The 21,926-nt window shown below is 45.6% G+C and overlaps 2 long non-coding RNA genes across 11 annotated transcripts in view; one reads left to right on the top strand and one right to left on the bottom strand.

Moving 5' to 3' along the window:
* LOC102552468 (uncharacterized) overlaps window positions 1-7,753 on the bottom strand; it is a 21,987-nt gene extending 14,234 nt beyond the window's left edge. For 2 of the 8 annotated variants that reach the window (XR_010058418.1, XR_010058419.1), the window contains exons 1-2: window positions 7,256-7,522; window positions 5,377-5,502 (exon numbers count right to left, since the gene is read on the bottom strand). This is a non-coding gene — a long non-coding RNA (uncharacterized LOC102552468). Of the gene's footprint in view, window positions 1-4,607; window positions 4,761-5,240; window positions 5,503-7,255 lie in introns of all 8 variants that reach the window. The other 6 variants (XR_005494878.2, XR_005494879.2, XR_005494876.2 and 3 more) reach the window with 6 other exon arrangements.
* LOC120097468 (uncharacterized) lies at window positions 7,467-15,961 on the top strand. 3 transcript variants are annotated; one of them, XR_010058417.1, is made up of 3 exons: window positions 7,536-7,896; window positions 10,416-10,810; window positions 13,654-15,961. It is a non-coding gene; the product is annotated as an uncharacterized LOC120097468 (long non-coding RNA). The 3 variants fall into 3 exon arrangements; XR_005494880.2 differs by lacking the exon at window positions 13,654-15,961 and adding an exon at window positions 11,157-11,734; XR_010058416.1 differs by lacking the exon at window positions 13,654-15,961 and having other exon boundaries at window positions 7,467-7,896; window positions 10,416-11,734.
* The last annotated feature ends 5,965 nt before the right edge of the window (window positions 15,962-21,926 follow it).

Genomic DNA, 21,926 nt, shown 5'->3' on the forward strand with positions numbered 1-21,926 from the left:
TACATAGATACTATACACAAACACAGAGACACCCTACACACACACACACACACACACACACACACACACACACGCATGCACGCACACACGCTACACAGACAAACATAGAGACACCACAAAACTATAGATGTGTGATACTGCAAACACACACTAAGATACCCACCCACTGCACAGTGCTAGCCTGCCCAGTGTGATACTCTGCCTGCTGGGTTTTAGAAGCACAATGAGAATGAATTTAGCAGCTCTGCTCCTATGACTACCCTTTCAGAATCTCATGCGGTCCCACACACACAATAGGCAAACCATTGCAAGCACTGAAGCCTTTCTTGTACATAGGGTGGGGAAAAATCCATATTCCTGGGGTTAGGAAATGTTCAAATAGCTTACAGATTATCCCTGCTGCAAAGTGTGAGTCAGCCGCTTTTTTTTAAAGGACATGATTCCGCAGATGTTGCAATGCCCTTGGAAAATGCCCTCCAAAGGACTGCGAAGAGGCGAAAGCGGGATGTTTAATTACAAGTAAATGCTAAAATTCTCCAAAAGGCTGATGCTTTTTATCTTTTAATTTTAAGTTATTAGGATTAAATTCCTCCGTAAGATCCTTGTGTGCTCTCTTAAGTTCTCTATAATGAAATATGTCTTGACTTCAAAATTAAAAACAAAATAAAAAAAAACAAGAGCCCTGGGAAGGCTCTCTCCTACTTCCCTTCCTTCACGGGTTCCCCCCTCTTCAAAAGCAGATAGTGTTAGATGTGCAAGCTAGCCATGTCAAATGTGTTCTTCTTGGGTAGGAGAAAATGCTGTACTCTCCTCCCTCGCTGCTTCCCTCTTGCTCTCTGTATGCCCCTATCTCCCACGCGGAGAGTCTCGATTTGACTCCACAGAGACCTGCCGAGGTTCAAACTCTCTTAGCCGGAGTTCAATTCTAGCAGGGTGTGGAGAGGTTGATGAGGGACTAGGGCCTCCGTGGCATTCTTCCAGTTCAGGCAGTAATGGCGGAAGCACGCAGACTCTTCCCACATGCTTGGAATCCTGGCTCTGAGCTGGAAGCTGCACAATTCTGCTTATCCCTCTTGTTCGGCCGAACCTGAAATGGCTTGAGCGGAAGGAAGTGGCACCAGATGTCATTATTTATGAGAGTTGGAGGATGTATGCATAACTTCGATCTCCGTACCAACCTAGCTTTTGAGCCCGATGCACACAGCGGCAGACGAGACTGCTGGACACACCGGTAGGCCCACATGGTGGGCACCTCTTTCTTGGTACACATGGGGCTATGCAGGCTGGAGGGCAGGCTGGCGGACAAGGGAACAGCCTTCTTTTCTAGATGGATGATTGATTGTTTAGAGAGTCACGTGGCCCGAAGGAGGAAAGTCTGGTTAATAGGCCTTAGATTTCAATCTTTGCAGGCCTTTCTTCACAGCAAGACAAGACCGTGAAAGGGGGCTACAACTGAAGGTTCTTCCAGCCTATTGTCTCCAGTCTGTACAGTGTAAGGCTCGCTCAAATACTCTGTGACCTGTGGCTGCTTTGCATTCCTTTTCTTTCCATAAGCCTCCGCCTCTCCCTCCCATTCCTCCACAGACAATGAACCATTTAACAAGGACTGGAGGCTTTGTTCCATCTCACCTATTCTAATGTCTCTGGATGAAACGCCTCAGGGCCATCTCTGATGACTATCAACATTAAGTCTCTGTCCCTCCTGGTGGCATCAGTCTTGCCTCGAGTTTCACCCCCAGAAATTGCCTCCTCCTGTCTTCTCTTCCTCTTTCTCACACCCCCACAAGAGCTCCTTTCCGCCTACCCCCCCCCCCCGCCCCATACTTGTCTCCTTTCCCAGACACAGGCAAGATGTCCCCACCCAAGACAAAGAAAGGTTCCTTTGTTATACCTGCAAGGTCCTAAATATTATCACCATTTAATTACTGTGCTCCTCCAAGCTAACGTCTTGGCAACGGCTCCTCTCCAGTTAAATAGGCTGAATGTTTTCCCGGGGAGGCCGCTTCCATGGGAGATAATTTGTGAATGGAGACTAATTTGAGGTATTGTTGCCACTGGTTTAAAGAGGTGACTTCAAGGTAGCTGAGCCTTAAAAGACAAATGCATGGCGGGAGAAGGGCATGCGCTTCCTGCTGGCATAGATCATTTTTGGGAGCAGACGTCTACCTTAGATTCAGTGTGACACAAACCAGTGGGCTGCATTATTAACTGGCCAGGATTCAAGTCTTCTCCCTTTCTTTTCTTATTTTTTTTTTTTTCCAGTACAAGGAGAGCAGGGTCACATTCATGATGTCAGGAATTGTTCCCTCGGTGTGTGCTCAGGCAAAAGCTTGTTCAGTGTTCCAGCATCTTCAGCCAAGACAGCCTCCCAGACCTACAGAGGTGTCAGAGCATCCTGACTTCTAAATTAGGTGCCGATCTAAAGAGAAGAGCAATGTTCTCCACACCTCCACAACTGCCCCAGCAGGGCTGTCCACTTTGTAGGAATCTTGACCTATACTGTCTGTTTCCAAAGATACGTGGTCAGATGGCAGCCTAGTTTTCTCAGAATGTCCCCATGAGGAGTAGCCTGATGTGGGCTGCTTGTGTGTCCCCTGTGGCGGTTCTTTGGAGTAGCCTGTTTTGGCTACTAAGTTTATAAAGGGGGTGGGGAGAAGGAATAAATGACAACTTGCTGGTCCTTTCTCTCCAATTCTAGAACTGGAAGCTAAAGCTTTTTGCAAATCTCAACTTTGAGAGTTGTGTTTAGAAGATCAGTTGCTTTCTCTAAGAGCTACTGTTCCAAGAAAACTTACCTCAGGGCCAGGGGATGTGGACAAACTAAAATTTGAAGTAAAGGTAAAAATCTACAGTCACAAATTGTTGTGTTTTATAAAAAGAAAAAGGAAAGTCAGGGATGTGTTTGGTAGAGGCTCGGTATGGTGCAGGGGAAGGGGGTGCCTCTGCGGGTCTATGCTAAGCATCCTTTGCCCCTGAGGTACCAGCCACATGACGGATATAATATGGAATAGTTTATTTAGGGTTTGGGGAGGGGAGTTGAGGGGGTAGTAGAGACAGAGAAAGAGAGTAGAGGAGTAGAGGCCAGCCATGAGCACATGGAGAGAGGAGGAGGGGAATGGGGAGAGAAGGGACAGACAGGGAAGAGGGGAAGAGAGCAAGAGAGTGAGGAGGGGGCAAACAACCCCTTATAGAGTGAGTCAGGCATACCTGACCGTTGCCAGGTAACTGTGGGGTGGAGCCTAGAAGAAATGCTAACACAAATGAAAGACAGTATGTCAAACAAGGAGGGGAGACAGGCCAAGAGGGCACCCCTCACTACTGGAAAACTCTCCTTTAAAAAGGTAAATGCTGATCTGGGTGGTGGTGACACACTCCTTTAATCCCAGAGCTTGATAGGCAGAGACAGGCAGATCCCTGAGTTTGAGGCCGGGCTGGTTGATAGAGTGAGTGTCCTCCCAGGACAGCCAGGGCTACACAGAGAATCCCTGTTGAGACTGTCATACTATTTTGTACCTTTGAATGAGACGGACTGAAATAAAAAATTAATTACTGGCCCTATATATTCTTTCTACCGCCAGCTCAAACAATGCCTAGTATTTGTAAATATCTGTGTTGGTTTGCAAAATTGCCACTGTGTGATATGGTGTAAAGATATATACATAGCCACTGCAAATCTATGGAGATGTGAGGACTATGGAGTACAGAAGTGGGGACACAGAAGAAAGCTCAAGACCAGAGTGTATGGATGTTTACAGCACTACTGGAAATGGTACCCAAGAGAGTAATGCGGAGGGGGTAAGGACTCAGGCTGTTTTTTTGTTTTGTTTGGCTTGGTTTGATTGTTTTTTTTTGTTTGTTTGTTTGTTTGTTTTTTGTTTTTTGTTTTTTGTTGAGAATTATTGTCTCTGGAGCCTTAAACTTTAGTTTATGGTACTTATCATCAATGTCTCCATGCTGGCATCACCCGATTGGCTCCGGTGTTGAAAACTCCTAGTGGGAGTTTGAGACTCCTCATTTACCAGTGGGATACACTTTAATAATTACAACGTCGGCTGGTCCTATCATGTGACTATCAGAGTACAGTTGTGCAAACTTATGCACGGTACACCACGCAGCTTCTGAAAATGTGAGCCACGAGTCCCTGTGAAATCACGTGACTAAGCATCGGGAATGTTCCGGCAACAGTAAAAGGTTTCCGGCTGCACGAAAACTGAAAACCGGAACTCAAGCATGTAATGAGTCTCGTGTGTTTCTGGCCGGGCTCACCAGAGTTCCTCACACAGCTTCTCTGCAGCCTGTATTCTGACACACGACCGCTCACTTTACGTTAGACATGTCCTCATGTAAGCCGGTGTTAACCAATGCTGCCTGAATCCTGCAGCTCAGATTCTAGGGTTCTGTACGTGATGGAGGGAACTGTCTTTACTGTGCATTATCTAGTGTTTCTCTCTGCCTTTACAGAAACACAGCGGTTTAACCACAGAAAACGGAGACATTTAATATTTTCTTACCGTCATTCTTTAGTATATGGGTATCACGTTAGTACATTTTGGGATTGCATTCCGTTAGAATGTTTGACTTTAAAAATTACTTTTTAAGGGGCTTACCTGACCTTCATAAAAAGTCCTTGGCTTGAGTTTTGGACACAATTTCCATCAATTTCTCAAATGGCTATAAATATATTTCTGCCATTTGTCCTGTGTGTCTACGCAGAGCAGTGTCGCCAGCATGGATGATTGTAAAACTGAAATATGTCAACTCTGAAAAATATCGAAAATGGTGTGCACCCTGCAGCATCAAAGACTCAGCCAAAATTTAATTCTTTGTGTAAAAACAGGCACATGCATCTGTCTCATTAGCCTGAAACTTTGTTTTCTTCACTAATGAGTGGTAAAAATTAGTATCTCAGTAAATGCTTGTTTTGCTTATCTACTTTAGACACTTAATGTTCTCAGATGAAAGTGGGGATCACAAGTGGAAAAGTATTAATAATAATAATAATAATAATAATAATAATAATAATAATAATAATTCAGCCTGTTTCACTCCTAGACTCCATTGTACATGCATTTTGTATGGGACTCTAAAACCAAACCACTAGTATGGCACGCGAGACTTTTAGACATATTTGTCGTTAAATGTATGCATTTACTAGGTGCATTTTGTATTATTTTGACATACTGTGCATATACGAAGCATCAAGTATAATAAGTTGTGGGGAAAGAGGACCCTGTACTCACTGCTGGTTGGGGTGGTACCACTGTGAGAATCGGCGGGAAGAGTCCTCAAAAGGCTAGAAGTAGATCTGCTCTATGATTGAGCTCTCCGTCTGCTGCGCACACACCCAAGGAACTCTACACCCTACCACAGAAATACCTTTTCGTCTGTGCTCATTGCTGCTCTCTTCCTAGCAGCCAGGAAGCACAAAAACAGCCCCAATGTCTACCGACGGTGAACAGGTAATGAAAATGCGGTGCAGATACACAGTGGACTTCTGCTCATCTGGAAAAAAAATAAAAGTATTTGAATTTTATGTAACTAAAAGGACCTGGAATCAGTTGCCCCTGAGTGAGGAAACCAGGTCCAGGGAGACAAAAAAAATCACGAATTCTCCCTTATGTGTGTGTGCTAGCTTTTCTTCAGATATGTGTTCAAACCTCTCGGCTCATAGACATGTAGAAAGCAGTAAGGGACTGTGGTGGGGAATGTTATAGGAGGAGGATAGAACACAGGACAGGAAGGGTTACACGGTACAGAGGGTGGAAGGTAGGGGAGAGGAGGAGTATGGGAAGAGATAGCTAACATGACAGACTTTGGAAAGGCCATATGGAAGCCTGCTTCGGTACAAAGCTTTCTAAAATATAGTCAGATCCATGTGTAAAAGGAGTTTCAATGGAGTCACCCCATTGAGGGAGACTGCGGTCAGAGAAATATAAGGACTCGGGACGAGTCAGTAGTGTTTCACGTTTCGTTTTACTGGTGACAATAACATAAACATCTGAGTCTGCCTCATTTAGTTCTGCGTCCATTCGGAGGATCAGCTTTTTACGGTTCTCCACTTTATAAAGCTACGATTTGGAGCCGTGTAATAAAGGGGCCTTGCATATGTCTGAGTTCCTGTCCTGATTGCTGTCTTCTCGTGTGACCAACTCTTACTTGCTGCCGTGCACCATACGAGCTGTTTGTATCGGAGCTCTGAGGCAGTTCCTCAGAAAACATTCTCTAACATCTTTCCTCAGGAGCTCCACAGAGGCCTGGCTATCTGGTAGATGGGTCAAAATAGACACAAGACATATTTCCCTTTCTTGTTCTGTCGCATAACATAAAGACAAAAGAGCCTTCTTATAAAAACATATGCCTTCCTTGGACATTTTTAAAAGGTAAATACTGTATGAGGTGGTGTTTCTAAAGCAGACTTATGGGTAAGTAGCTACACTTAATAAATTCTAATTGCTCAAGTGCTAGCAACCCTGGGCAGTAAATAGAGAAATTGGCATAATTGCGATTATAATTCCCATCAGTGCTTATAATGTAATTATCCCCGAGTAATGCTCTATGCTGGAAAGATGCTATTAGAACCCCTTTGTAAGAAATGAGGGCTGTGTGCCCTCCCACGGGGTCCACATCATGAACAGAGACAGGCTAGCCATGGGCTTCCATCTTCGGCCTCCCAGTACCTCATTTGCCTGTCAGTCAGAGACTGAGGGATCATTTTAAATGCGTGCAAAGAGCTGTTGCTTGAAGAATTGCATCTGCCCAGGAAAGAGCACCAAGAACAGATTTTTTCCTTTGCCTGACATGCGCACACACAGACAGAAAACACAAACAGAGATGAGCAGCAAACGAGATGAGACTAGCCCTCGCCCTGGAAGGGAAACCCAAGCAGACAATGGTTGACTTCCTAGGGCAAGAAAACGGAGAGTCCAAAAGACCAGGCAGCTACAGTTTCAAGAAAAGAGACCCAGAGAAGAGAGGTGCACAGACAGAACCTTGGAGATGTGAAGGGTCCCCTTGCATCAGCTGTGTCTTCATGCATGTGAAGATACTGCACAATGCTAGAGGGGAAACGCTGAGAGGATTAGGTTAGCCATTGCTCCTCAGGGAAGGCTATCTCCACTCCCAACTAGCCTATCTGGAAAAAAGTCAAAAATCTCATAGTAGAAAAAATATCCCTAGAACGCATTACTCAGTAGTGGGAAGTAATCTACCCCAGACTAAATATTGCTCCAGACAGATCTACCTCACAAATCTATACCTGAGAGCTCTGTATGACGTTACATTTCGAGTTGCACCCTTGACATTTGATTATCATACTCTGAGCTTTCTTCTTGCTTGGAGCGGCTGGGTTTATTTGGTGATATTTACTTCACAGAGATCTCAAGTTGCTAAACATGTGTTTACTTCATTTGGCAGGTAGATAGAACTCTACCACGGGCCCCAAATGCTGCCCCTTGTGTAGAGCTCTGTGTAGTCATCTTTCCCTGAGTGTGAAAAAGACTTGTGATTAGGATGTGACATCACAATACGATTGTTTTATGTCAGAGGAGAATTTGAAGATGCATTTAAGAGTCCTACTGAGTTAACTTTAAGTTAATCCGGAGAAAGACTATTCTGGATGAGCCTGACTTAATCAGATGAGCGCTTTAAGTTATGTTAGTGAAATTCGAAACTAGACAGACTCGCTGGTCATCCTTGAAGATGTGACACTCTCTTGAGTTCTAAAGCTAGAAGGAGGTATATTCTCCCACCAATAGTGACTGATACAGACTTTGAATCTCACAAAACTCAGCTTTGACTGTCATCATGAGTCAGATTCATGTAAACCGGAGCTGAAGAACCAGCCGGGCCTTGCCTGGATGTCTGACTTACAGAAACTTGCATGAACAATGGTGTTGCGTAAGTATCTATGTTTGTAGCAATATACATTGAATAATCTAATGTATTTAACTAACATATTAAAAGTAATAAATGAAATGATATAAAGTATTTAAATATTAAAATTACATTGTATGCTATTATTTCTTCTAAAATACTTTTTAATAAAGACAATATATAAAATGTTTTAGGTGCCTAAAATAAGTCTAGTGTAATTCATTCTACCTGGAACCATGTGTTAGAAAAGAAGTCCAGAACTAGGAATGGTGGTTTCCCCTGTAATTCCAGTGAGTAGGGAGCAAAGACAGAAGCATTTAAAGTTAAATGCTAGCTTGGGTTATGCAGCAAAACTTAAGAAGAAAAGGAAAGGAAGGAAGAAAGGAAGGAAGGAAGTCAGTCATCCAGCTTGAGTACATGTCTATGCAAATGTTACTCAAAGGGTTTAATTATAACTCAGCGTATTTCCTTTTCTTTCCTTTTTGTTTCTTTTCCTTTGGTAACGCACCACCACTGCCAGGCTACTCAGTGTGTTTTCTAACAGAGCTCTTGTGTTGGATTTCTTTCCTTTCTCTGAATCTCTACTGTAGTAGGCTAACAATCCAACGATGTGTGGATTGATGTCTGTATGCAGGTGAGGGCAGGCACAACATAAGGTAAGACCTGTGATTGGACAGTGAAAAAGAAAGGTGGGGGCAGAGTTTTCGTAAGGCGGGAGAGATGAGAAGGTAGAAGAACCAAGACAGAGGCAGAGAAGGATGACCCAGATCTGTGTGGCTTTAAATGGCCACATACAGGATGGATTTTTATAGGACAATTTGTCTTATCTAGGTGGGCAGGTTATATCAATATCAATTGGCTCTGAGTTTATTGTGTGGAGGTTTTGTGGAGTGAGAATATACTGATATAAATCTGATTGATAAATTACAAGCTTCTAGAGTTTTGATTTTACTGGGATATTGGGAATTGTGACAATAAGCACAGTGGGTGGATGCTGAGAATGGGAGCAGAGTTGCAAGAGGGTGGCCGCTGCTGGGCCAGAGAATAGCCTGCTTCAGTGTGGGGCTAGCCATGGAGGCGGAGAGACCACCCGAGACAGAGTAACAGGAGGTTGTGCGGCATGGTGCCTGGTGCCCTGAGTTCTCTTTTAATATTTACTGCAACACCATGTCTTAAAGTTTCAACTTAACCAACATCAACTCTTCAGCCTCATGGAGTCCTATGAATGTGCAAAATTGCAATTGCGACATCACATCTAATCCCTTTCTTTGTCCAGTTGACCTGCTCTCATGGGCAAAGAGTTCATCTTGCTATATTGTTACATTAATCGTCTCCTCCAGAATCACTCAACAGGGACACAAAAACCCACCTGCTCTATTTGGTAGACTGGAAGGAACTGTTTCATAGCCACCCAGGAGCAACCTAAAGTCACCACAAGACAATTCCCAAAGGGGACAAGTGTCAAAAAGTATGACATCCATATGCAATGTGGGAGAGGTCATAGACATCCAGTACATGTGTAGACATGGGACACACCGAAACAGAACAGTGCATCTCTTAAAATGCACTAGGGAAACAACTGTAACCAGACAGGGGATCACTAGCTATAAATGTTAACCTCGTTAAGATTCACAGTGATGGTGACCCAAGTTTATACAACAAAGAAACTCTATGAGGCACCTGATCCCAGCACTGCAATGTTTTCTGTCCAGGTTTTATCACACCGTAGTTCTCAACCTGTGGGTCAAGACCCCTTTGGCAAACCTCTATCTTCAAAAATGTTTGCCTTATGACTCATAACAGTAGCAAAATTATAGTTGCAATATAGCGATAAAAGTAATTTTATGGTTGGGGGGGTCACTGTAATATGTATTAAAGGGCCACAGCATTAGGAAGGTTGAGAACCAATGAGATATAAGGAGGTGAGTGCCTGCCTCATAGAACAGGCAGAATCATTGGGGTGGGTGCATACGAAAATCCTAGAAGGGGGAGCTCCAAGTTTCCAAAGATAAATAAATGACAAGGACAGGGAGGTGCTAATTACCTTGACTAGATCAGTGTCTAAAAATGCTAAAATATCACAAGCATGAACAATTATTACATGTCAATCCCCAAATTTTTAACATCTATAAAAATGTTCAATAATACAATTTTCCAAATTAAATATTTTTTCTTTTGGAAAAGACAATTATGCTATGAAAAGATATTCGCAGGGATGCAAGGGGGAAACCAGAGGTTATTATTAGTGGGTTTTGAACATTGGTTTTAACAGATGAAAAACGTTATGAAGGTGGGTGGCCAAGGTGGTTACACAACACTATGAGTATTTTTAGCATCACTGAACTGTTTAGTTAAAAATGGTTTCAATAATAAATGTTATCTCCATGTTTTAGCACAATAAAACAATTGGTGGTGGTGGGGGCAACCCTGGAAACTGAAATGTTTTTGCATGGAAAATATTTTGGGAGCTGTGGAACTAGTGATTTAAATTCTTTGTGTGTTTATTTATCCTGTCCCCTCTTTCCAATGACACTGTGTTCCAGGGCCAACGCTGATCATGTGGCCCATGGAGTAATTTAGTGGAAACTGCCAGGCCACCTTCCCCTCCCCCAACTGCGCGATGCAACGGTGCAATTCAGTCTCCTCAGAACCAGACGTCCTCTCTCACGGGAGGATTCCAGCCATCTCCGACCTGCGTGGCTTATCACCGCAGAGCACACTGCAGATGTCCTCCAGACCACCATCAAGTGCCAGGCTCAGCACGTTACTAAAGCCACAAGCATCCCAGCAGGACACCCACTTTATTAGGAAGACACTGCTATGCTGCGGAAGGTGCCAGAAAGAATTATAACGCTGGGGCTTCTGAGAAAGTGGATAAGTGGCCTGGCTGGAGAGTGCCGAGCATCCTCAGGGCGGAGAGCCTCCAACCAGCTCTTAGGTGAGAGCTGTCTGCGTGACTCAGGCAGGAATCTGGAGAGAGCAGGGTGGGGCACATAATTCACTTCCTAAAACCCGAAGCTAATTCCCCACCTTTCAATGGAAAGAAATGCTACAAGTAGAGAATGAAGCAGGAAAGGGGGAAGCCTAGGAATCAGAAATAACTCTGAATTTAGCATTGATTCGAGCATTTTACAGTTTCTGTCCACCCCAGCACCCAACCCTCCTGGTATGCACGTGACCCTAAGGCAGGAGCATGGCTGGCTTGTCAGTGCCTGCATGCTCAAACTTGTCCACAGCTGCTGCTGTTGTCACTTCTTCCTCAGGATTTTTGTGCTTTGTTTCAGCTCCATGTGTCGGCTTTAATTGCACTGTAAAATGTCTTCAGCAAGATCATCCCAGAGGGGTTCGCACTGACAGGAAAACTTACCGTGTGTTCAGGAGAGGGTCCAGAGCAGGACCATACTACTTGTTATGAGCGGAGTGAATATTCATTCTGGGGGAAAGGTTTACTATCACACAGCCCTTTGCAAAAACAAATCAAGTATTTTACAGTTTCGTTAGTCCAAGTGTACCCAGGCAAGGGCACGGTAGCATTGGCCGACATTCATTAGCATGACAGAGCTTCTGGTTTTATGGACACCCTACTGACTCCGGTTGCACTGGGGCGACTTCTCCATCCAACTGTCAAAACTACCACTCAACCTCGGCAGCGTTTTCTTCTCTTTGTTGTACACGAACTAATGATGGAGTTTAAATATAAAGGACATCTGGGACTCAATTAAGCATGGCCAGTCACATCCCTGCAGGGGCAATGTCAAATAAAACCATCTCCTTCAGTGAGCGGGGTTGGCAGAGGATGGGTAGTCTCTGTAGGAGAAGCAGGGACACTAATAAAGCCATGAATCACCTGAGACCTGGCCAAGACAAAGGAAGGACTTGCAGGGTCCTTGGGGTGCAATGAGACTGCGGCTGAGAGAAGTCCCACCTGTGGGACTGTTATAGGGGACTTGGGAGTTATATGGGGTCTTTATTAATAATGATACTCAACTTAGTCTCTCTTGTGGAGAGACTGGGCATAAGACCCACGACTTTGTATAGCCTGGGCTAGCGCTGTGCCACAGAGCTACAGCCTCAGCCCTCAACAAATCCTATAGTCAACATTTTATAGTTTTTTCCTTAGCCACTCATTCTTATCCCTTACTATTGAGAAGCATGACAAATCCTATAGGGAAACAGTGTGAACTGACACCCAATGTTTGGGAACGTTTTACCTCTAGAGATGACATTACCAGATTACCTGGTTGGCAAGTAGCCGAGTTGGGGAGTGGACGCCGCAGATTCTGGCTTTGCTTTGGCGAGTCTAGGTGTCATTTTATGCAAGAAAACATTGAGGGTCCAATATGTTCCAGAGACTCAGACACTGAGCCGTCCTGTGAGTCCCTTACCTCTTCATCTAAACCAGTGGTCCTCAACGGCTACCACCCTTTAACACAGTGGTGACACCCCCAGCCATAAAATTATGTTTGCTGATGCCTCATAACTTTCATTTGGCTTCTGTATGACTCGCCACGTAAATACTTTTGGAGATGGAGGGTTGCCAGAGGGGTCTCGACCCACAGGTTGAGAACCCCCGATCTAACCCATCCCTCACCCTTCTACCCCCAGTTCTTCAGTAAAAGTCTGCATACTTGGTAATGATTGTATGCGTTTTTTCTGGCATAGCATCTGTTTGTTTATCTATACGGTGTATGTGCACGTTCACGGGTATGTGCACAGGGAAGCCGGAGCTCGATGACCGGAGGGCTTCTTCTGTGATCACTCCCTGCCTTTTTTTTTTTTTTTTTCTTTTCTTTTTTTTCGGAGCTGGGGACGGAACCCAGGGCCTTGCGCTTGCTAGGCAAGCGCTGTACCACTGAACTAAATCCCCAGCCCCCTGCCTTGTTTTTTGAGACAGGATTTCTCACTGAAGCTGAAGCTGAATTTCCTTCATTTATCTAGGCTTGCTGGCCAATGATTGGCTGGGATCCGCCCATCTTTGCGCCCCCCATCCCCCCCTCTCCCCCCCTCCCCCTCACCGCAGGCTCTGGAGGTTACAAATGCAAATGTGGTTTACAAAACCAAAGCTGCCTTTTGTGTGATTCCTGGAGATCTGAATGCAGGTCCTTATGCCTGCAGCCACTTTACTGACTGGCCTATCCCCAGCCCTTTGATATGTTCTTAAATAAATGATTGGATCATTAGCTGAACTCTATTAGAGAGAATGGGCCTGTATGCTTGTGTACCTAATTTAATAAGGGTCCTTAATTGCTTTACTCTCCCTTTCAGCCCACCATCCACCAGAGGTGGTGGGAAAGAAAGGTAAATAGGAACCGTGGGCTGTGGACCTATTTAGAAATAATTTGTTGGAGTTATTTCAATTTTCACTGTTGTTGGCATTTTGCCTAGGCTCCACCCACAGTTACCTAGCAACAGCCAGGTATGCCTGACCAACTATAAAAGGGGCTGCTTGCTCCCTCCTCTCTCTTGCTCTCTTATTCTTGTTCCTGCTCCTTACCCTTCCCTCCCCCCAATTCCCCCTTTCTTTCCACATACCCATGGTTCTCTCTCTCTCTCTCTCTCTCTCTCTCTCTCTCTCTTTGCCTTTCTCTCAACTCCCCTCCCCATGCCCTGAATAAACTCTATTCTATACTACTATCCTTGTGTGGCTGGTGCCTGGGGGAAGGGATGCCTCAGCATGGGGCTGCAGAGACACCCCCTTCCCCACACCATACAGTCTGTGCCCCCAACAAACACATCCTTCTCTCCTCTTTCTTTTTATAAAACACAACAAATTGTCAGCAGTTCAGTCCACTAGCCAAAGGCCAACTCAGTAGCAAGCAGCAGCAGTCTAGTCCACATGGCAATCACCACTCACAAATCAGCCATGGCAGCTCAATCCAGAAGAAACCACAAGGCTCCACCAATTGACCCAAGTCTACAGACACAGCAAGAAGCAGCCAGACCACCACCAGGAGTTCTTTGGTGCATTTCTCTCTACGAAGTCACAAAGATCAGTGAATTACACAAGGTGAACTAATGCCAGAGCATCACCCACTGTCTGTAAGGTTATACTTACACTCTTTCCAAATATCACATGTCCTCTCAACCATCCACCCCAGCAAACATCATCAGGTGCTCTTTTACCAGGCAGCTTCCAGAGAAACATGTGACTGTTCTCAGCCAAACAGCCTCTCATAAGACAGTCTCCAGAAAAATATCACATGACACAACTGGGTCTCCAACAAAACCAGAAATTCCCACAGTAGGTACATCATTGGAAAATGCTGAAATCCAATACAAGAAGTAGGGCTGGTGGATAGCCAACACCTGCCACACCTTTGACCCATCGGGGCTTTCATTTGAAGGTCATCTTTCCCCGAGTCTGATCCAAGCAGGAAGGATGTGGGAGCCAGGCCACTCCCACTCAGTGTGAGGAACCCGTGTTGGCCATTTGTGCAGAGGCTTCCTGACAGCCTGGCCGAGACTTAGAGCTGCTGTGCAGACAAGTCCTGCTTCCAACACATCCTTCTCTCCTTTTAGTACGCCACAGTGTTACATCACTGTTTCCTCGATGTCTTGAGTCTCTCCTCCAGTCAGTTTTGCGCACGCAGAGTTCCATCTTGATGTCCTCTTCTCCAAGGGACCTGTCTTAAGGATTCATGTCTCTGGGGACGAGAGAGATGACTCGGCAGTTAAGAACACGTACGGCTTTTGTAGAGGACCTGGGTTTTATTCCCAGCACCCCTAACTCCAATCCCGAGAAATCTGACATGCTCTTCTGCACAAATAAATGTAACTAGATACCAGTCCCAATAGTTCAAGTTTTCCTTTTACCCATGTTCCATAGCACATACATTTTTCATGCACTTGTTGGAAATAATAGCCCTTTCAGAGTTTGGGAATGTTTGTTTTCCCTGAGGTGCCAGCAGGGGTTTAAGTCCTTTTTAGCAAGCGATGCAGGGAAGTTGTGCTGGAGTGGAGGCACAGCCAAGGCGAGCATGCCGTTTGCAGCTGCTTCCCGCTCACAACAGAGTGAAGCAGTTGCAAGAAATATTTGCCAAGCCCTCTTCCGGATGCTCTTCCAGTTTTGCAGACCTTGTGGGCTTCCTTGGAAGGCTTCATGTTCCATTGTAGTGGCTTCCATAGCTCTAACATTCTCCTGTCCCATGTTTGCTCAGCTGAAAAGGCCCTTCCAATGCTCTAAACACACCCTGTTAAGCAGAGAAGTAAAGATGCGAGCAAAAAATATCCACTCAGGTGATTTCCCTTCTTGCTGTTAGGCTCCAAGTCTAGCTGTAAATCAGAATCCTCAGTTCCCACTGTTAAAGCTGAAAAACAGTTCCCAAAGACACCCTGTCCTGTTCTGTGAAACCCATAATGATACCTTTCGTGAGAAAGTCTTTGCAGGGGTCATTGTGCAAAGGATCTCGGGAAGTGAAGACAATACTATACTGGGTTGCCTGGGTATGCCCTGAACGTTGTCCCATGTCCTTAAAAAATTGAGGCAGAGGAAGATCCAACAGGCCACAGGGCAGAGATTGGAGTGGTGCCCCCATTAGCAAGAACATTATCAGGCTCCAGTGGAAGAGGGCAGTGAGCAAACTCTATCCTTGAGGAGGGGGGAAGAGCAGACCTGAAGCTTCCAGATCCCCTGCCTCTACTGGAGACTGCATCCTACTACCTTACATTTGAAAGAGCTTTCTCCTCTCCTTCCCCTTTTCTCTCTCCCTCCTTTCCCCTTCCCTCCCATCCTCATCCTTCTTTCCCCACTTCCTCTCTCTCCAAAGCAAGCCAGACTGTACGGAACAAGCCTTTCCAAACCTCTGCTGGTTCTCCTGCTTCTGTCTCCTGGTACCAATGTCTGGGGTATGAGCTGTACCTCAGGTCACCCCAGTAAAGGAAATATCCCTGGATGCAGCCTGTTCTCAGAGCTACCAATATAATCCAGCAAGGATTTCCTCTTCGTATCTTCTTTTACCTTAAGTGACAAGTTCCATTCGTGGCAGTCAATCAACATGCTAATTATTAGGTAGCCTGTTGCCAGCCATGAGAGGTGCCATCCAATAGTGTCTCCAGCGAAGGACGACCACTCTGTGCTTCGAGCGTACATGACTGACGTTTATAAGCCTGCCTCCTCACATTTCCTTCTGTGAGGTAGTTATACAACCATTCTCCATTTTACATTTTACCTTTGGTCCTGAGCATACATTATTTTGGCAGCAAAAATGGCGGAGTTGCCCCTGATGTACACATCGCAAGCTCTGAAAGGATTTCAGGAGATGGAGCTGCCTCTTGAAAGCAGCCCAGGCACGCTGATGCTGGCACTGTTTAAAGACACTGATAATTTTCTTCCTGGTTTCCCCACCTCATCCCACCCAAATTTAGTTAACAAAAGAACAGGTGCCCGGCCGGCACCGGGTATTTTACTCCTTGAGACGTGCTGACACCTGCTGGCGCTCGGAAGAACAACACCACCAAGGGACTTCATAAAAAGCCCTTAAGGGCCTTTCAGGAAGTTGCAGGTTAAAGGAGCCCACCGAAACTTACTTGAAGACAATGCAGAAAGCCCAAGAGGAGACCAGGGAAACTGAGCGGACCCGGCGTCTAAGGCTGCGCCGCTAGCCCTGATGAATCCTCCACGAAACCACACAAACCCTTTACTGCCCAGTGGCCACAAACAGCTTGCCTTCTGAGATTTAAGCGATGATTCCTTTCACCCCCAAAGCCAATAACAGAACCACACAGGCACCCACTGGGTAATGTTGAGCAACACCTCACTCCCGCTTCCCTGTAACAAATTCTAGAGCCATCCATAACCCAGTTACTACTGATGTAAGGTGTGTTTAGGCGGTGTCTCAGTTAGGGTTACTTAATGCAACCCTGAAACAACATGACCAAAAGCAATGTGTGCAGGAAAGAGTTAATTTGATTTACACTCCCACATCACAGTCCATCACTAAAGGAAGTCAGGAACTCAAGTAGGGCTGGAGCTCAGAGGCAGGAGCTGATGCAGAGGCCATGGTGAGATGTTACTTACTGGCTTGCTCCCCATGGCTTACTCAGCCTGCTTTCTTGTAGAACCGGAGACCACCAGCCTAGGGATGGTACCACCCACAATGGACCCGGTCCTTCCACATCAATCATTGAGAAATGCTCTACAGGCTTGCCTTCAGCCCGAACTTATGGAGGCATTCTTTTCAACGGGGTTTTCCTCCTCTCCGATGGCTCTAGTCTGTTTCAAGTTGACGTATTAGCCAGGACAACTGACTCCTTGTCAGTTTACAACCAACACTTTTTTTTTTGTTAATTGTATTTCTTATTTATTTATTTATTTATTTATTTTTAACTTGAGTATTTCTTATTTACATTTCGACTGTTATTCCCTTTCCTGGTTTCTGGGGCAACATCCCCCTAATCCCTCCCCCTCCCCTTCTTTATGGGTGTTCCCCTCCCCATCCTCCCCCCATTGCCGCCCTCCCCGCAACAATCTCGTTCAGTCTTAGCAGGACCCAGGGCTTCCCCTTACACTGATGATCTTACTAGGATATTCAATGCTACCTATGAGGTCAGAGTCCAGGGTCAGTCCATGTATAGTCTTTAGGTAGTTACAACCAACACTTTTAAGACACAACTTTTCCATATCGTGGTTCATCCCCAAGTTCTCAGATTGGTACATATCACAAATATAAAAGAATATTACAAACTTGCACGTTGCAGTCCATCAGGAAAGGAAGTCCGGGTGGACCCTCAAGTAGGGCTGGAACCTAGATGCAGAGGCCATGGAAGGGTGCTGCTTACTGGTTTTCTCTCCACGATTTCTTGCAAAACCCAGGACACCCAGCCCAGCGATGACCTTACCCACAATGGGATGGGCCCTCCCCCACCAGTAACTACTTAAGAAAATGAGGTACAGCGTGATCATAAAGCATTTCCTCAACTGGGGTTCCCTCCTCTCAGAGACCGTGTCGAGCCGAAATAAAATTAGCCAGCATGGGTGGATAGCAAACAACAGACTGACAAAGAAAATCGGGCCACACAAAGCCATCTGAGCCTTTAGAATAAGGAAGTGCTGCTTCTGTTCAGTAGATGGAACCAGAAAGACCAGACAGAAACCGTACAGCAGAGCTCCAGCTCACTTCATGCCTTTTCCACTCCTTACGCTTGGCTGGGAACTGTGGGCCGTGAGGTAGGACAGTACACGTTCATGTTTGTCTGCTCCACACCTGCCCCTCCTGCATCAGCCAGTCCGTTATCTGTCAGACATTTTGTACGTCCCTTGACCACGATAACGATAGCAATATTCTTGTTCATTGAGCGTGTACGTGAGCTGAGTGCCATGTTGCCCGTGTACACGCATATCTCTGTGGCTCTGTAAAATCATTGTGAAATGCGGTCTTCACTCCGTTCTCACTGCCCTAGGATCTTCAATCCACAGAAGTTAGAAAGCAGAGGCCTCACACCAAGAACGACTCATGAAGATTCAGCAACATTTAATGAGGCCAGGCCATGCATCTCGTGACTGCTAGTGTTGCTGTCCCCATCTCTCCCCCCCCCAACACCCCCGTACCAGGGGGTCATTTCCAGCACCACAGAAGCAAGATCCCAAACATCGCTTCTCTTAGAATGTGGCGAAGCTCCTCCCTTGAGGGGAAATACCTTCAGGGCACCTTGGTCCAGATCCTAAAACGTTATCCACGGAAGCACTTTATTCTCATTACTGTCCTGATGGTACGTCTACCTTGTGTCAAGCTGACATAAAACTAGCCGGCACAACGGAATATTAGAATCACCCAGCTCAAGGGGCCGGGTGGATGGATGCACGAGCCAGACGGCAGGAAACAAAGAGAGTTCAGATGCACTACTGAAGAGTCTAGTATTGCGCTCAGGTTCTGAACTGGCATAGCTGCTGGAGGAAACAGTTTGGCTCCTTGGAAAAGCTGAACATAAGGTTTCCTTATGGTCCAGCAAGTCTGTGTTTCTGCATATATCAAAATGACTGGGAAAAGGGCCTCAGATTGATGTGTGTGCACACCTTTGGGTACTGAGTTAAGTACTTTCATATCACTGTGGCCAAATACCTTGCAGAAACAACTTAAGGGAATAAGCACTTATTTTAGCCTATAATTCGGAGGGTCTACTGTGAGAGGGGAGGCACGGCAGCCGGCATGCCCAGGCTCAGTGACAGGAGTCTGCTCTGGAAGTTTCTTGAAGTGTTGACCAAGAGACAAAGTGCTCCAGCTGAAAGTGGACTCCGGGTATAAACTATGAAGACCGACCTCAAGGACCTAGCTTGACTCAATTCTTAGAGATTCTATAATCTCCCCAAACAGTGCCACCAGCTGGAGACCAAGTATAGAGACACAGGAGCCTATGAAGGACATTCTGTATTCAAACCATAAAAAGGAGCATCATTTACAGTGAGAGAGAGAGAGAGAGAGAGAGAGAGAGAGAGAGAGAGAGAGAGAGACTTAAGTATGTATCACCAGGTAAGTGGATAATGTGATGTCTATAATAAAATATTATTCAGCCTAGAAAAAGGAAAAGAATTTGAAACATATTGCTGTGAACCATTCTTGAAGATGTCATTTTAAGCAAAAATAAGCCAGCCACGGAAAGACAATTATTGTGAGTTTTGAGGCACACGAAGTGCTTAGGGTGGGTGCATTCATAAACACCGAGAGTAGAATGGAGAGGAGTAGAGGCAGGAGGTGGGGCCAAATAGAGTTACTGTTTATGCTAAGGATAGTTTATGCTAAGGATCACAAAAGGCTTGTGTAAAGATATACAACAATGGACACATCTAATACCCCAGAGTGCCACATGCACAAATCCTTAAAAGGATAAGTACTATTTTAGACATATTTTATCACAATATAGAAAGTGCACCTACCTCCCCTGCTACATTACAAGTTCCCAAAACACCAGAGCTGACTTTTCAAAGTTTTCTTAACCCAAAGCGTTGGACCTAAAATGTCTAGACCACAGCAAACATCTTCACATACAAGACACACTGAAATGGACTCACACAGACACAGAGAAAGTGGGGAGGGAGAAGCGGGGGGGGGGGGAAGTAAGTTAAAAGCTGACTGTCAACACTTTAATTTCTTTTCACCCCACATCTGTTTATTGAACATGTCCCCAAGGTTTGCTCAGCGCTGGCAATGACCAAGTCACCTTGGGATAAGCCTTATCTGGCTCCTGGGCTACCCTCCACCAGGGAGGAAAACAGAGGCAGTAAATCAAGGCGGGGGAACTTGGAGGCAGGAACTGAAAACTGAGGCAGAGAGCACAGAGGAACAGTGCTGACTCTCCTAATCTGCATGGCTCATTCAGCCTCTTTTCTTTTTTTAATTTTTATTTTTAAATGACTGTTTACTTTTTACTTTACGTGCATTGGTGTCCTGCCTGCATGTATGTTGAATACCCTGGAGCTGGAGTCCACCGACGTGTGTGAGCTACCGTGTGAATTGAACCTAGGTCCTCCAGAAGAGCAGCCAGTGCTCTTAACCAGAACCACCTGCCAGGTGACTCCCAGGGGCAGCACCTGCCAACAGTGGACTGGGCCCTCTCTTGTCAATCATTAATCGGGACAACGACCCCACAGGCTTGCCTATAGGCCATTCCCCAACTGAAGTTTTCTTTTCCCGGGTGACTCTAGCTTGTGTCGAACTGATAAAATCTAACTGGCACAGTGAGGAAGGCAACCTGTCTGTCCTCACAAGGTGCTCCTTGTACAGGAGCGAGCTTCTACAGGGTAAGAGATAAGTGTCATACAGATCTGGCTCCAGGGGCACAATGAAAGATTGTTGGAATCTTTCGTTTCACCAACCACATCAGGGGAAGCCCTTAAATGATGAGAAGGACTGGGAGTCTGATGGGTCCAAGGTTCCAAGGAGAAGATTCCTGGTGTAGCCAAACACGAGTGCTTAGGGGCTGGAGAAGGAGGCACACTGTCCAAAGCATTGCATGGCCACCGAGCCTGGACATCCATGAACAAGGAGGAAGACAGTGGTGCCAAACTGTTTTCCAAAGGCAGGCAATCAGTCATGGGATATAACAGATAAGGAAGTTATTGTTTTCTCTGGGACACAAGAGAGCTAATTGAAGCAGCAAGGAGAGACTTGAGTGGGTGTTCATGTAGAGATGAGGGCCACTCTGTAAAAGACTTGCATGGGGGCAAGTGGAGTAATTAACACGGAACACGGGGTCAAAGGTGGGGTTCTGTAGACGGCACCGAACACCGAGTTTCCCATCTCTTACAACCGCAACGCACTGCACACATCAGGCTGGCCAGCCTGTTAGTTCCACTAAAGGGTTTCAGTTGCTACCTTCTAGTAACAGACAAATGCAAAGCTAAGTGTTTTCCTCTGCCTGTTGGCAAAATGAACGACACCGAAGTCCCTAGCAGTATAATTGGATTTAGGTTCACTGTTATTTAATAACTGTTAAGTCCAAGAAGGTCGTGTCACCTTTTCAAACTATTCAGTGCTTGCTTCAGTGAACTCTGAATCTGATCTCCAGTCGGCAGCGCTCCTAGCTCCCTACTCTTGCTTGGGAATGACTAGAGCCTCTCTAAGTTCTCAGAGGGTTTGTGGCTCCCATTGCTACCGTCTCTCTTAAACCTAAGACTTGGCAAGGTTGGCATTGTCTACTTTTTTAAAGTCAAATTTATCTTTACCTACATGAGATATAAACTTAATAATTATTTTACTGTTACATACTAATATATTTATTAAACTATCTGTGTGTCAGAGACCATGCTAGAGGTGGGTTAGGGGAAAACACAACCTGTCAGCTTCCTGCAGGCATGGGAGGGAGCGCCCATGGGTTTAGCAGGACTTTCTCACCAGCAGCCCACCAGCAGTCTAGATAATGGCATGGAAGCTTCTCTTAGTTCAAAGCTCGGCCCTTTGGCTAGGACAGTTTCCCAGCTCATCTAACTTAACCCAACCATCTTGCCCACCGCCCGCTCTGTGGTTAGCCCTATACCTTCCTCTCCGCTGCAGTCTGCATCTGTTCCTGTGTCCACTCTCCAATTCCTCCCTTCTGCTTTCTTAACCTCCTTCATTCTGTCT

This window comes from Rattus norvegicus, chromosome 16 (assembly GCF_036323735.1).
Source record: "Rattus norvegicus strain BN/NHsdMcwi chromosome 16, GRCr8, whole genome shotgun sequence".
In the NCBI taxonomy this organism is placed as follows: Eukaryota; Metazoa; Chordata; class Mammalia; order Rodentia; family Muridae; genus Rattus; species Rattus norvegicus.